The sequence below is a fragment of the Neovison vison genome, chromosome 1 (genome assembly GCF_020171115.1).
Source record: "Neovison vison isolate M4711 chromosome 1, ASM_NN_V1, whole genome shotgun sequence".
Lineage (NCBI taxonomy): Eukaryota > Metazoa > Chordata > Mammalia > Carnivora > Mustelidae > Neogale > Neogale vison.
Window position 1 is genome coordinate 139101279 of NC_058091.1, and position 16157 is coordinate 139117435.

The 16157-nt window shown below is 43.7% G+C and overlaps 1 protein-coding gene and 1 pseudogene across 2 annotated transcripts in view; both read right to left on the reverse strand.

Moving 5' to 3' along the window:
• ATXN1 (ataxin 1) overlaps nt 1-16157 on the reverse strand; it is a 317212-nt gene that overhangs the window by 214125 nt on the left and 86930 nt on the right. The window lies entirely within an intron of this gene.
• Nucleotides 11531-15169, reverse strand: LOC122908492 (annotated as a pseudogene).

Here is a 16157-nt window from a genome sequence, read left to right on the forward strand (position 1 = left end):
ACTTATTATAAAGCTCCGGAAACTACATCAGTGGGCACTGGCACAGGAACAGCAAGTAAGATCAATTAAAAAAAAAAATACATAAACTCAAAGACATAACGAATTCAGCGCATGATAACGGGAGAAGGAACATTCAATACTTAGATGACCACCTGGAAAAAGTCGAATCAGATCCCTAGTTCCTAATCTACACTACAACAAATTCCAGGGTGACCAAAGAGTTAAATGCAAAAACCGAAAACATAAAAATACTAGAAAGAACCTTGAAAACACGATGCTGAGTAGAAGCAGTCAGTCACAGAGGACTAAAAATTATATAACTCCATTTATAGGCCAATCCATAACGAAAGCAGATTAGTGGTTCCTGGGGGCTGGGGGTGCGGAAGGGGGAGTTGTCAGCTAATGCATATGGGGTTTCTTTTGGGGGTAATGAAAATTTTCTGAAATTAGATTGTGGTGATGGTTGCCCAACTCCATAAATGCACTAAAACCACTAAACAGTACACATTAAAAGAGTACATTTTATGGTATGTGGGTTCTAGCTCCATAAAGCTATGATTTAAAAAATACTAAGCAAACCTACGAGACCATTTTTTTACATAATGTTTGACTGGAGAAGACCTATGCATATCAAAAAGCAGAGGGTGCCTGGGTGGCTCAGTAGGTTAAGCGGCTGCCTTCACCTCAGGTCATGATCCCAGGGTCCTGGGATTAGGTCCCGCATCAGGCTTCCTGCTCAGTGGAGAGCCTGCTTCTCCCTCTCTCTCTGCCTACTTGTGCTCTCTATCTCTCTGTCAAATAAATAAACAAAAATCTTAAAAAAAAAAAAAGGCAGAAAGCCAGAGAACAAAATCTGATACAACTACATAATTTTAAAAACAAATCCTGCATAAAGAAAATAGGTCAAAAAATAAATGGGACAATTGAAAAGTACAAGACAAAAGGACGAATTTGCTTGAACTACTAAGCACTCCTAAAAATCCATTTGCTGGAAAGACCAAAAACCCCGGAAAACACGGGCAATGAATGTCAGCATGCAATTCTCAGAAAAGCAAATAGGAATGGCTCTTCAACATGTGAAAACATATTCAATCATCACTGTAATGAGCGAACTCACATGAAAGCTACTAAAAGATAGTATTTTTTCACCTCTTCGATTGGCACAGACCATGAAGTTTAATATCACTGTCTGTGGAGAAAAGGCGCACTCACGCAGTGCTGGTGGGAGCGTACATTAGCGCGGATGCCAAATTGGAGGGCAATTTGGCAAGGTTTATCAAAATTAAAACTGCACATTCCTTTTGATCCAACAATTCCACTTGAGTAATTTCTCCTCCAGAGATCCTTGCTGACATATAAAATGCTATTTATAGAAAGTAATTCACCCAAGCATTGTTCATAGTAGCAAATAATTGCAAACAAGCGAAAGTCCATCAATGTGGGACCGGAACAGCTTGTAGCAAAACCATACAACTGAATACTATTTAGATACTAAAAAGAGTAAGGCTGCTCTCTAAGTTCTGACAAAAAGACATTCCAGGATACACGGTTAGGTTACAAAAAAAAAAAAAAAAAGTAAAGAACAGTTTGCATGGTGTAAACATTATGGTTTCTTTTTTTTTTTTTTTAACAAACATATTTTTGCTTATGTAGTTGTAAAATATCCTGAAAGGTATTTCAGGCTACGTGAATGCTAAGGAAAGAAAACAGTAATGGAGCCTCTAGGAGTGCCACTAGGAGTGAATTTGATGACTTGGGAACAGAACTAAGAAACTTATTTTTCCTTAGACATTTATAAGGCACCTTTTATACTTCTAGGGATTTAAAACAAATTAGTTAATTCTCTTAGTTAAAAAAAAGAAAACAAGTATGGCAAGGACACTGAAATACAAAATAAACAAAATATGGGATCGAATGTACGAGAGGTTTGGGGGTTATTTTTAATATAGTTATATTTCAGAAAAAAACTAATAATTAAAGAAAACCCCTCATCATCCAGTGACCATCCAGGAGTCTGACTCGACTTTTTTGCAAAACAGATGGATTCAGCAAAGCTTCCGATGCGTGGGGCTTTGGTGAGTTCACCCTCTCCCCTCGTACCCCCACATCCCCACATTAAGTCTCTCATTGGCCATCAGTTAAATTTAGAACAAAAGAGCCATAAAAATGTCCTGATAAACACTGTAATGAATTCACCATACGTTTCCTTAATGCACCTGTTCTAAGGGGGTGGTGTGTGTGTAGCGGGGTAAAGACAGGAGGATGGAGACCAATCTGTACCCACCTGGCTCCTTTCCGATTTCCTGCGAAGGAGACCTGTGCACTGAGGCAGAACGGACCGGTCAGCAAAAGCAAAGCGCATTCAGACTCAAACAGAACTGTTCGTTCTAACCCTCTCCCAGAGACTGCAGAAAATCCATTTGTCCTCACCTCTTCTGTCAAGTGGAACTTTTTGGAATCCCTTGAAGAGACATGTCTCTCCTATTTTTCCCCATTTATGACCTTCTCAGCCATTAGAGGCCTTTTTTTTTTTTTACCATTGTCCACCTGACAGGCTGGAGGGCAGAGGTGGCTGAAATTCACAGGTAATGTGCAACTTTGTTTTAGCCCCAAATTTCAACCTCCTGTCCTATAGATGAGAAAAATGACCCTTTCGCGTTCCCATCTGCATTCACGAAGGAGGGAGTAAGCAGTTAATAGGCTTGTGCATAACACAGAGAAACTCCCTGAAATGAAAAATCAAAAGAATTTCAAGAAACATCCTATAAAACTCAGGCTTCCTACCCAACTGGCCTCTGAAAGACTCCTCTGAATTCCTGATGGCTCGCATTGTGGGGTGTGCAGTGTATCTGATCCTGGAGGCCAGCCCCACTGCTACGTCTGAGGCCAGGGGACTGGGCCACCACACAGAACGGAAGAGAAGAGACAGGTGAAGGACTTATGTCTTGAGAGTTTCAGAAAGCAGGAGGAGTAACTATTCCTTTGCAGAAAGAAGGAGTGGTGGTAAGTTTCGAAGAGAGTGGGCGGGAGGGGCAGCAGTTGGGAGGAAAAAGCAGGAGGCCCCAAGCTGTGCCCAGAGAAGGGCGTCGCAGGGAGCTCGGATTTTTGGATGTGGACAGGTGTAAAGCAGTGTCGGCCCGAGCGGATAAACAGGCTGTAGCGGTGGCAGGATGTGCGGGTCTGGCCCCAAGGAGGTGAGATTCAGGTGAGGAGACAGAGTGTCGGGGCAGAGCCTAAGGGCTGGGCTGGACTGAGCCCCTCGCTCAAACAGAAAAGGACATGATCACTTTATCAAGGGGGGAATACGGATGCCTGCTCCAGTCCTTGGGCGTGTGATAAAGGGTCCTGAGCCACATTTCTTAGTTTTCCCAACCAAATCAGATGGATGGGGACGCTCAAGCAGAGAAATCGAGTTCTCTGACAGGGGAACAGGAGTCTGAACAGGTGGGTTAATCTTGGGATGGGGAAGGCAGCAGACAGCCCTGTGATGAAGAGTGAAATAGACGTGGGTCCCAATCCCAGCTCCTCCCACTTTTTGGTTCAATCACTTCAGGTTTGAGGAGGCCCATCTACACCCCAGCCCTGGCATCTGGAAAGCGAAGCCGTCTGAGAAATGCTGAAACACATATCCGGTGTGTAGGAGAGAGTCTGGTGGCTGGGAGTGGTGAAAAATTCATTGAGGTTCTTACTCTTCTAACAACCACCTGCTCAAGGAAAATTGTTTTTTGGAAAAGTGAGATAGGTTAGAAGAGAGAACAGTGAAACAAACAATGACAGCGGGGCTGGCGGGGGGAGGGGGGATCATTTACTATCTTCATTTATAAATGCCTACACGTCAGCTACATCAAGAAATGAAAGCATGCCCACCCAGAAGCTTGTCTGGGAATGTTCACGGCAGCAGGAACTCATGAGAGCCAAGAAGGAACAACGGTCAATGGCTGTCAGCTCACGAGTGGGTCAGGACAATGTAGCACCTTCACGGAAGGGAACAGAATTCAGTCCTACCAAGGAATCAGCATGGCGTGCGCGCTCCCAGGGGCACGGAGCTTGGAAACATTATGTTAAGTGCAAGAGCCAAACACGAGAGTCCACATACTGCCCGATTCTATCTACATGACATGTCAAGAACAGTCAAATCTACGGACAGAGAAAACAGACTAGTGGTTACCAGGAGCTGGGGGTGAGGGGCTGGGGGAGATGGGAAGTGACGGCTAACGCACAGGGAGTTCTTTGGAGGGTGATGACTGATGCCCAACTCTGCGAAGAAAGCAACAATGAAAGATTGTATGTTTAAAAAAAAAAAAATCCAGCTATACAGCTCTTAACGCCTCCTGCTTCCCACCTCCTGAATAAAGAGCATTTGTCTTGCCTGGGTGAGAGATCTTGATGGGCAGCGCATATGCAATGCAGAATTCCAGCAATTTCTTTAACTGTGAATATCAGAAGACATCGATCCTCATCCTCTGGGGACACGGTCAGGTGGGCGCCGGGGAGGTCATTTTGCTTTTTCTTTCTAGCTGCTTCTTTCAGTCCTGGCTACTGCGTTCGGTTTCCCCACGAGCACAGTGGTTAGAAATCAATCTCTGGTTGATCTTCTCAGGCAAAAGCTTTCAGTGGACAGGGCTTTTCATACCTAGTTTCAAGCTTATGAAAAAATACCGAGGGGGTGCGTGCGGGAGCACTGGTTTTAGGCTTCTCCACATCATGAGGCAGGGGCCCTAAAAGCAATGCTTTCTCCAGACCACTCCAGTTAATAGTCAACATGATTTTCTTTAGGGAACAAATTGCAAGGATAAGGTATTGAAAAACCACTCCCCGTGGCCCATTTGATGTTTGATTTATCTGATAAACACGCCAATAACTCTGCCTACACAAAGCAAACCCATAGTATTATCGGTTCCAGGAAATCAATGTTTTTCACAAAAGTCAGCAGTGTTTTTAAGGGAATACTTCGGTCAAAAAATCAGAATCCCCATTTATTCATTTGCAATCCTCATCATCACGATAACAAAATGCAACAGCAAAGAGTATGTCTGCACGGCTCTGAACGGCCTCTGGGTAGTGCTGGCTTTTGACCCCCAAAGCACACCTGGCCGTAGTCTTCAAACATTCCAGGAATCGAACACAAAAGTATTTCTCAGAGACTTCCATGAAAGCCGTTTTACTCCATAGGGTTAATCGGGTCTCTTTAAATGTCAATAAAGTTGGAGTGCCTGGGGGGCTCAGTGGGTTAAAGCCTCTGCCTTCGGCTCGGTCATGATCCCGGGGTCCTGGGATGGAGCCCCACATCAGGCTCTCTCCTCAGCGGGGAGCCTGCTTCCTCCTCTCTGCCTGCCTCTCTGCCTACTTGTGATATCTGTCTGCCAAATAAATGAAAAAAATCTTTAAAAAATAAAATAAATGTCAATAAAGTCTCTTCATGTGTTTCAGCTTCAAGGTTCAGGACCAAAGGCACGGAACAGATGATGAAGTCCCATGTTTTATGACAGGTTACACAGGTCAGTGGCATGTCAGCTGTAATACATAAACTTCCATGGAGACAAGTACATTCAGTGACTGTAAGTAGCCCACTGGGTCCAATTTTCATGAAGAGGTGCCAACCCCATTTGGTGTGTATAATCTACAAATGAATCCAAATACTATCAGTGCTGAAACCTACAAGACTCAAGCTGGCAGGGCATGGCGGGAAGGGGGGGAGGAGGTCTCCAGAAAGGGAGAAAAAGGATTTTTTAAAAAGATTTTATTTATTTATTCAACAGAGATCACAAGTAGGCAGAGAGGCAGATGGGGGATTGGGGGGAAGCAGGCTCCCTGCTGAGCAGAGAGCCTGATGCAGGACTCAATCCCAGGACCCCGGGATCATGACCCGAGACAAAGGCAGAGGCTTTAACCCACTGAGCCACACAGGCGCCCCGAGAAAAAAGATTTTTCATGACATTGGAAGTTAAGAGAAGATTATATAAGATTTAAGTTGAATAATAACAGCAAAGCTTTCATGGATCTCCAGATATCCAGAAAGCTGTAAGCTCAAGCTGTTCATAAAACAGAAATCCATTAAACTTAATGATTTTTATTCTACATTCAGCATTTCATGGTTTGTTTTTCTTTTGTTTGTTTGTTGATTGGTTGCATCCAAATATAAGAAGGACAATGCCTTATTCTGCTTTCATTTGGCTAAGGCTGAAAAATTCAAATGGTACTATATTTCTTGTGGGGTCTTAAGGAGGTAGCTTCAAGAGTTCTTCCTTCATTAACGACTATTGTTGGCATTTTAAGACTGGATTCCACCAAACACTCTCTCGCTGTATTGGAATAACTTCGAGCTCCACTGGAAACATTATAAGCAGTGTACTTATGGGGAAAATGTAAGTTGCCTTTTATACGTTTTGACAGTCAATGCTCAGTAATAACCTGACAGTATTTAATTATAATGCCTGACTTTCCTATAGTAATCTACAGCTCATAAAGGGCTTTCTTTCACACCCATGTAGGCTTCTTTGTATTAAACCATAGCTCTGCTGTTCAATTTCTGTTAAACCCTTTCAAAAGTATAAGTCAGTTACTGATCACTTAACATAGAGTAGAGGTGCCTGAAATCCATGAGGACAATTTGGGAGAAAGAGACTGCAGACTGGGGAGGGCAGAAAGATCATGACATCATAATTGTTCCGGTGGTTTTGACAGTAAAGAAGAACCAGCAAAAGATACAACAAAATACATAAACTTAAAACTAAAAGGAAATGTTTCCAGCAAGGGCCACACGAGGGGAAGACCATTAAACATGACTGCTAGTCACTAAATTTCAACAACACTAGCATCAGCATCTGAGCCTCAAGTGCAAATCAGAGTAACAGCTGAAGCAGTTTCTTACCATTGCAGGGGTGTGTGTGAGGGGGGAACAAAGTATTCTTTTCAATGCAGCAGCACATAGCCCTGACAATCTAACTGTGACAAGCTTGCACCATCCTGGGCATTCTATTTCTGCTTCCTAACAGAACAGCATCAGTAACATTTGTGATCATATTCTGTCAGCTGCTCTGCTCACAGCAGAATTTTTCACTTGTGTATGGATACTGAGTTCCCTAAGAAGGAGCAGCTCTAAGACCAGGTTCTACCTTTTTGCTTTACCATACGAGGCCAGCAAGAATAGTTCTGTGCAGGCGTTACACCTATAAACAGACTTGAGATAAACAAGGTCTGTAATCTGCAAATTGGCTCCTTGGAGCAAATAACTGGGCTCATCAGATATTTGTAAAAGCAAATGTAAAATCCATGAATTATGTCTCTGTGTGGAAAAACTATAAACTGTTCAGAACTTTTATGTTAACAAGGCATTTTGCTTTGATGTGTTGGATTTTTTTCCCCTTGTATGTGTGGAACACATACCCAAAAGAGAATTATAAACTTCAGTGTTCTTTAACCTTTACAAACCAACACAGTAATTATATTGTAAGATATCTGACAAACTGGGGTAATATGAGCAAAGAACTCTTCTTTCCCCCACTTCCTCTAAATGGCTCTCAATTTTTCCTCAATTTACAGACTCACCGCAGAAAAGATTTTCATAGCCATGAATCGTATTAAAGATAAATGGGTAGATAAAATAAAATTGCTCTCCCAATTCACGAGAATATTTGAGGCACCTCCAAAGGAAATGTTTCTCCAAACATAAAGACAGTATTAAATTTTAAGAGCAGGGCTATCATCAAAATGAATGCAGAAAAGAGTGAACATAAGTTAACTTGACAAGCCCATACTGATAAAGCACAGATAAATGTTATCTCTGGGTTACAAGCCCAATACAGGCAGTCCTCAATTTATGAATGATCTGTGCACACAAAGTTCATTTGTAAGTTAGTCAGTTGGAACTCCAAACCCATTTTCTCAGAGAAACAAAGTTTATAAATAGTGCTTTGTTTTGCAGGAAGGCAAACAAGAGCTATTAAGGCCATAATGTTGACAAATTCTCGTACTGACAGCTCTCAAGCAAGTCGTCCCTATTTTGAGCAGGGAACAACAGGTCCAGAAATCAAGAGGAGTTTTCGGGGAGTGGGGAGAAGGTTTCTCTTTCCTCATCTGGCCCTTCCAAAGTTTTTTTCTGGCATCTGCCTGCCTCTCTTGATAGACTTCCAGCCCTACTTTCATTTGAATCCCTTTATCTAAATACTTCATCCCAACGCGTGGAAGAGAGCACCCAAATAATTTTATATAGTTGACCCTCCCCCACCCCCATACTTCCCTTCTTGTGCTCAGATGACTGACCAGAGCTTACAGAGAGAGTTCAGTTCAGTAAATGCTTGCTTCAGAGTTTGGTGGGAGATACCATCTCCAGAGAGTGCGATGGGGGGAAACCAGGCTCTCAGCGTAGAACACGGATAATGAGACAGTTGGAAGGACTGGATAATCTCAGAAATTCTTTTGAATTTAGCTATGTTAACAGGAACAGGACCCTGCAAGTGCAGTTGGAAGAACTTAAGGAGAAGCAGTTTCCTCACCAACCGACACAGATTAAAGCCCAGGATGGGGGCGGGGGTGCCCTCCCCTAGGGGCCGTATTTAGAAATGTCCCTGCTTTTCCATGTGGAGCCACACACGATTGCTTGCTCTCTTTCCCACTGAAGAGAACATCAGGGAATGGGTGTTCAGAGGAAGATGGTCTGAAGAATGAGGAGTCCTGACACGCAACCTCAGGGGGCTCCTGACTTTCCGAGGACGGAGCTGTGCTGTTCTGCCAAGAACTGGGTTCTCCCCCAGGGGTGCCCCCAAGAGCAGCTGGGAGGGAGCTGAAGGAAGACATCAGGCTCAAGAAGGTACCAGTACCTGCCAGGACCCAGCGGAGGCTGGTTAGTGTTCCCCACACCAGCTTTCTCATCCTCCCAAGGGATAAAGGTTGGCATTCCCCACCTTTCCTGGCTGTTGGGTGTGTCCATTTGGCGAAATCTGGCCAAGGGAACGTGAAAGAGAGTGATGTACACCTCTTCCATTATTAAATGTCCAATGAGAGCTCTCACTCTCTCTTCCCCGCAACTGCTGCAGAGGAAACTTCAGGTGTCCCAGTGACCTTAGGGAGAGGCTGAGCCCTGAGATGGAAGGAGTCTGGGTCTGGGGGTCTCCACCCCGTGGATACGTTCACCCCAACTGGGGATCCTGGAAGTTAACTCTCACCAGCGGGCGTTCTTCATGCAGCATTCTTGCTTTCTGTGCCTTTCTCTTTGTTGCATCTTGTTGGGAAAAGGTCCTATCAGGGTAGCCCGATAGGTTTCTCAATCCCTATGGGGCTCCGCTGAGGGTTATAGAGCAGGGATTGTGCCTGTGTTCGTTCACCTTACAAGCTTCTGAGATTAAGTCCCAAATCATTCTCTAAATTCAGCATACGACACCGACTTCTGCCACTAAAGGAAAAGCAGACAGCCTCTGTAGCAAATGCACTCTACTCAGACGCATCGGGCACTCTGATACGGTGCCGACTGGTGTATATGGCTCTGTGGGAAGAACCAGTGGACAAAGGAAGCACCTTTATATGGAAGCACTGACTATGATTAAAATATAGAACTAAATTCCCTATGAAACAAATACTGACGTCCACACAAAGACCATACAAAGATTCGTCACCCTGCTAGTTTGAACATAGAGGGGACCTCGTACTCACCCCATAGAGTGTCATTGCCCATGTCCACTCTACGAAAGACATCATTTCTTTTTAATTCTACACAAAACACCTATTCGTATTATGAAACACACTGCCATTTAAACCATGTTTCAAGTAACACCGGAGGCAATTCGTAGTTCATGGAGTGCTCTCATCATTAAGAAGATGTTTGGAGCTGACGTTTACATGCTGCAAAAGTGATACGCAACGCGTCATTCTGCACCAGAATCAGAACCACCACAATTGCACGCCTGTAAGAATACCGAGCGATTTTCATGTCCAGGTAACCCCAAAATGGGCTGACTTGGTCTTCAGCTTCCTTTTCTCAATCAAATGTCTATTTATGGTCTCTTTTTGTCTAACCATTGACTAATATCAAGAAAAAGGGGGCAAGAACTAAATGTTTAAGAAACATAACTTTTAAAAAAATGTTGTTTGGGAGAGGAATGGAAATAACCTGCAAAGGCCTTTAATACGTAAATCCGGTTACTACCAGCCATAATCAAGTGCGTAAGTCCAAGGGAGTACGAAGTGAATACACCCACTCTTCGGCCCCAAGCCTAATGTTAGTCAAGCCCCAAGACTGATTCCGACTGTGTGGTAACAGCTCATAGCTGCTGATGAGAAGGCTACCAGCTTGTGGCAGAGATTTAAAAAAAAAAAAAAGTATATATATATATATATATATATATACACACACACACACACACATATATACACACACATATATATACACACACATATATATATACACACATACATTTATGGACATGTATATATATATATATATACATACATATATATAGTCATCTTTGAGGCTTAAGTGGAAAATTGTGAAATAAATGATGAAAACAAAAGAATGAAGGATACAGAAACCCTTTGCTAAGTAACACAGAGAAGGGACAAGCCCAAGAGAAGAACACAGCTGAATCTGTCCAGAAGAACATTAACGAAGGGTCTGCCCGATGGGCACCATTATATAAAACAAGTCCAGAAGACACAGTGCCAAAAGATCGGGAGCCTAACACTTCAGCGCCCCACTTTAATTTTCTATTTCTTCTATAAAGTTCCTTGTGCTCTTATAGTATTTTAACTTTTGTGTCTGGGACTGTTGGGACCCAGAGATCTCTATCTCGGCAGAGTTCAAAGAGTACGTGTGGGGTTTTTCCAAGCAGAATGGTGATTTAATAGGGTTTTTGGTGAGTAGACTGAACAGTAGGCTTGACATCTTTATTAAGTAGAGAGAAATGTCAACTTGAAAAAAAAAACCCTAACACTGTCCGTGGCTGCTGTTAGGAAGACAGCAATCACCTCAAATCCCCTCCCTTCTTTTCATCTGGAGGACAGGGACCACCACCCCCTCCCCAGCAGAGGGGTCTGAGCTGGTCACTTATGAAGCCATTCGGCCCAGCTCAAGCCATGGGCTTTCCTGTTCGTGTTTCACTGGCAGCTTTTTCATCCCCCTTCTTTGCCTAGAACACACAATTCCTCAATGTACATCCTCAAATACCTGCTGATGGAATTATTTCAATTACAGACACCTGCATCACCTGTCTGTCCTTTGATCTTGACCAGGGAATCATCTTTGACTTCTCCTTCTTCATGCCCGACATCCATCCACCACTAATTTCTACAAGTCTACCTCTTCCAGTGCTTTTAGATAGGCTCCTACTTCTTTTTAATGACCCTCCTGCCCCACCCCAGGCCTCAGATGAATAGCTTCTTAGGGCCTCTTGTGAGAAGAGGTCTGATACTGTTTAGTTAACTCTGCAGTCCAGCTACACTTGGAGGGGAGTTAAGGAAAATATGGATCCACAGGACCCTAGCGAGAACACACAGCTTATAGGATGTTTGGAGCAGTTGGGGGTGATGGGGGGCTCTCTTGAGGACAGAAGGAATGGTCGGGTGGCTAAGATAACACGCAAGCCAGATTTACATTTGTCCACAGTCAGCAATGGTGATCTTCTTGCTGGTCCTGCCACTCCTGGACCCAAAGTGCCGCATTCCTGGACCCAGTCCTCCTGCCCTCGCTCACTTTGCCAAAGACCACACACCTGCCATCCAACCACTCAGGCTTGGCAGATGAACACCCTGGAACCATTTGTGTTGGGCCAGCATCCCCCATGGACAAGATGCCTGGCCCCGTGTGTTTTGGGATGAAATTCTCATCATCCACTTTCTCTCCGCCGAAGGACCGGCCTCCCAGGCTGTGACGGCAAGTGACGATGTCACCACCCCAGTGCAGAGAACCCGGAACAATCCTGTGAAAGCAGGAAGCTTTATAACCAAATCCTTTCTCCCCGATGCTCTGAGCAGGAAAATTCTCTGTTGTCTTAGGAAAATTTGTCTGCCAATAGCTCAAAGGAGACGCAGTCCAAGGACTCACCGGCCACTGCAATGCTGAAAAACTCAGTAGGTTGGCCATGGCTGGGCGGCAGCTCTCACTCCTAACTCATCTGTCCTCATCTTTCCCAAGTCCCAGCCAGCTCGACATGCTTTTGCCAATTTTACATATGTACCAGCTCACTGGGTCACTTCCTCGAGCAAGAATTTGCAACCACGTCACCTGCCCCATGAGCTTCAAACTCCAATGCCACAACTTAGTCGTCCTCTACTCTGTCCTCCCCTCGGGCCCAGCTTCCTTTCATGCTGATCTCCAGCAACAATGCACACATCCCTCGGCCGGCCCCTCCACCTTTCCCACACAGGTGACCTACATCCCTCCCTTGAGCCTTTGTCCCTGCTCCTAGATCCATCCCTATTTTGCCTTTTTTAAAAAATATATTTATTTGAAAGAGAGAGAGAGAGTGCGCACATAGGGGGTAAGGGGCAGAGGGAGAGGGACAGAATCTTCAAGCAGTCTCCCCACTGAGCATGGAGTCTGACATAGGGCTAGAGCTCATGACCCGGAGATCATGACCTGAGCGGAAATAGAGTTGAACGCTCAACAAACTAAGCCCCCCAGGTACCCCCAGACCTATCCCTGTTTGCACCATCCATCATCTCTACACCTGCTTTCAAGGTGCTTCTCCTATGAAACTCGTCCTGACCCCTCACCCCTCCAGCCATACCCTCTTCCTCTCAACATTTGCCTCCTGCAAATTCTTGGTTGTATACGGTCATGTATTGCTCCTTGGGGATTGGTACTGTGTCCTCAGCTAGATTTTCATAAAGATAATTTTAGATTTATAGGCAGTTGCAAAAATAGTACTGAGTTATCTTGTCCCCAGCACCAGGCTTTATGTTCAAGTCTTACATAATCATGGGACAATGATCAAAACTAAAACATTAAGCCTGGTCAACCCTACCAACTAAATCATGGAATTTCTTAGGATTTCACCAGTTTTTTCCACTCACATCCTTGTTCTGTTTCAGAAGCCCATCTAGGTTTTCACAGGACCTGTACATATCCTGTCTCCTCCAATCTGTGCAGTCCCTCAATCCTTTCTTATCTTTAAGACCATGACACTTTCAAAGAGTACTCATCATCAGCCATTTTCTAGAATGTTCTTCAACTTGGGTTGGCTATTTTCTCTGGGTTTGAGTGGGATGATGCAGGAGTGGGAAGGATACCACAGCAGCGGTGTGTCCTTCTCAGCATCTCCCATGAAGGGGCACCCAATGTCGGTATGCATTATTGGTGACCCTAAAACTTACTCAGTTAAGGCAAGTCCGTCAGGATTCTCTAGGTGGAGTTACCTACTTCTTTTTGTAATTACTAAGTATTTTGGAGGGAGATAGTTTACGATGCTACACATATGCTGTTTCTCCTTAATCTTTGGCTCACCAGCTCTAGCATTCATCAGTGGAACTTCCCTATGACATCTACTGCTATGGGTTCTAATGATGCCTCTCATTTATTTGTTTATTTATTGGAATTCTTCCATAAGGAGAATTCTTTTGCCCTACCAATTTACTTATTCAATTATTTACTTATATCAATATGGACTCATGGAGATTTATTTTATTCTTTGGGTTGCAGTCCACTATTATTTCATCATGAGAGCTGATCTAACCCCCAGCTAAATTTTAGGCCCGATTAGAGCAAATATGGTCACATCCTATTCTTAGATATTTTCCCTTGTGTCTAAGACAATGATAGGGACACAGTAGGTGTCTGACTCATTGACTGACTGACTGATTCAGTCACTCCACCGATAATGTTCATGGCCTTAACTTAGGTGCCAGAGTTACAACAAATAAACAGTTCCTTATTTCATATTTGCAGTCTAGTTAATAGAGACTCCTGTGTATGTATCTACCAGTCCCTGATAAAAATATTTGGAGTGGGGCACCTGGGTGGCTCAGTGGGTTGAGTGTCTGCCTTCGGCTCATGATCTCAGGGTCCTGGGATTGAGTCCCGCATAGGGCTCTCTGCTCAGTGGGAAGCCTGCTCCCCTCTGCTTCCGCGTGCCTCTCTGCCTACTTGTGATCGCTCTCTCTCTGTCAAATAAATAAATAATCTTAAAAAATTTAAAAAAAAAAGGAAAACGCACTTAAAAAAATATTTGGAGGAATAACACAAGAGCTCAAATGTGACTACAGTAAACTCTGCCTGGAGAAAAAAGAGTAGGGTGGTAGGAGAAAAAAAAACTGCCTTAAGAAAAACAATGTTTCATTCCCTTTTACTCCATTGCTCTATAAAATAATAAAAATAAGTGGGCATATAAAATATCTAGAGACAAATACCGTAACACGGTTAGCAGGTATACCCATCTAAACTAATTCTTAAAATCAAACCTCAAGGGCATGCTTTTTAGAAAGATTTAATGTAATAAACACAGACTCTTTATATAGTGACTATATGCTTTACGAAGAAAATTGGAAAGAGCTAAGGTAAAAAAAAAAATCTGAGAAGCCATTTATCTTAATCCAGTTTCCAAATGCAATTTCATAGTTTTTATGCCTTCACAGGGAATAATGAAGAGCAAATAAGAAGCATCATCAATCAGAGATGCACTCCCTAAGTTTCTTTACTTAATTCAGTTTTCTTGTACCGCTCCTACTGTATTTTCCAAACAAAGCTGTTCTTTTCCACGTTCAGACCTGCAGACATCCTCCAGAATACTAAACAAACAATTGGGGCACATCTTCTGTCACAAATTACACTCTGTAACATTCTTTATCCAAAGCATTTTGAACTCCCAGCAAGCAGAGACACATCCAACACACAAAGAGACCTTGCCTTATTGCAAGAGCCGCAAACAATAGAGAATTTGTATTTTTAGATACTTCTTGACACTTCAACCTGTTACTATTTAACTCCTACCATTGTTCTCTGTGATGAACAAGCAAACGCTCTCCAACATGCCTGATGTTACATCATGCACTTTGGTTGCAACAGTATATGCCGTTGCGCCCTTTCTAAGTCCTATCCATGTGTCTTTTCTATGTTAGGGTGTATACAACAGATGCAACACAGACACACCTACGTGTCGCGTCTGTGGCTATCCCCATGCATGCACGCACATTCACGGATGCACACACACACAGCCTCATAGGCATGCCGATTCATCCCCATGTCCGTATTCACGTAGAAATCTAGCTTGTTCCGCTGCCTGACATGTCCATGAACACACGAACACACACACACAGACACACCACACAGCATGCAATCCGGTGGCTTTCCTTTTGTTACCTTTGGTAGGAGATTAAGATAGAAAGCATTAAAAAAAAAAAAAAAAAAAAGCCAAGAAGACACTTCATGGCGTCTGTGATTAAGAAACAGAAGCCAAGGAGACACATGGGCTGCCGCATAAAGGGAAGTTGGGCGCGCCAGCCCACGCTGATGAAGCTTTACCGTGTTTCACCTTTCCCGCTTCAAGCCTTCCTCCTTCAGCATCCTACTTACCTTCCTCTTGTTCCTAGCCTGCACACCGCCCTGCCCCATCTCTCCCCCACGGACCCCCCAAAAGGAGCATTATTAAATGTAACAAAAGAGCGTTCCTTTTCATTAGGCTTTTATTCAACATTGACTCAGAGAAAAAAGAAATTACTATAAAATGATGTGGTGTAAAGCCCCGAGAGAGAGTGGACAACTCTGTTATGGAATTCAACGGAAACATTTTGGAAAAATCCCATATACACAGAAGGGTGCTGGGCCAGAAAAATGAGGAGCAGGAAAAAATAATAATAATTCGTGAATATTTTTCAGTGTTTTCACAATAGATTTTTTTCCCCCTGTCCATGACTGGTTCTCCAGGGGGTATTCTAATAGGTGATCTCGAAGGTGATCACGGCCCCTGATACCTTCCCCACACCGCAAGCACACTGCACACTGACAGAAATAGCATGGAGCAGGCGTCAGAGTTCACAAAACATTTTTTACGCCCTACCTCCTTGATATCTCTCTCTCTCTATTTTTTTTTTTTTTGTAGATTTTATTTATTTGAGAAACAGAAAGAGAGCACACAAGCAGGGGGCAGGGTAGTGGCAGGCAGAGGGAGAAGCAGACTCCCCACTGAGCAGGGAGCCCGATGCGGGACTCGATCCTAGGACCCTGGGATCAT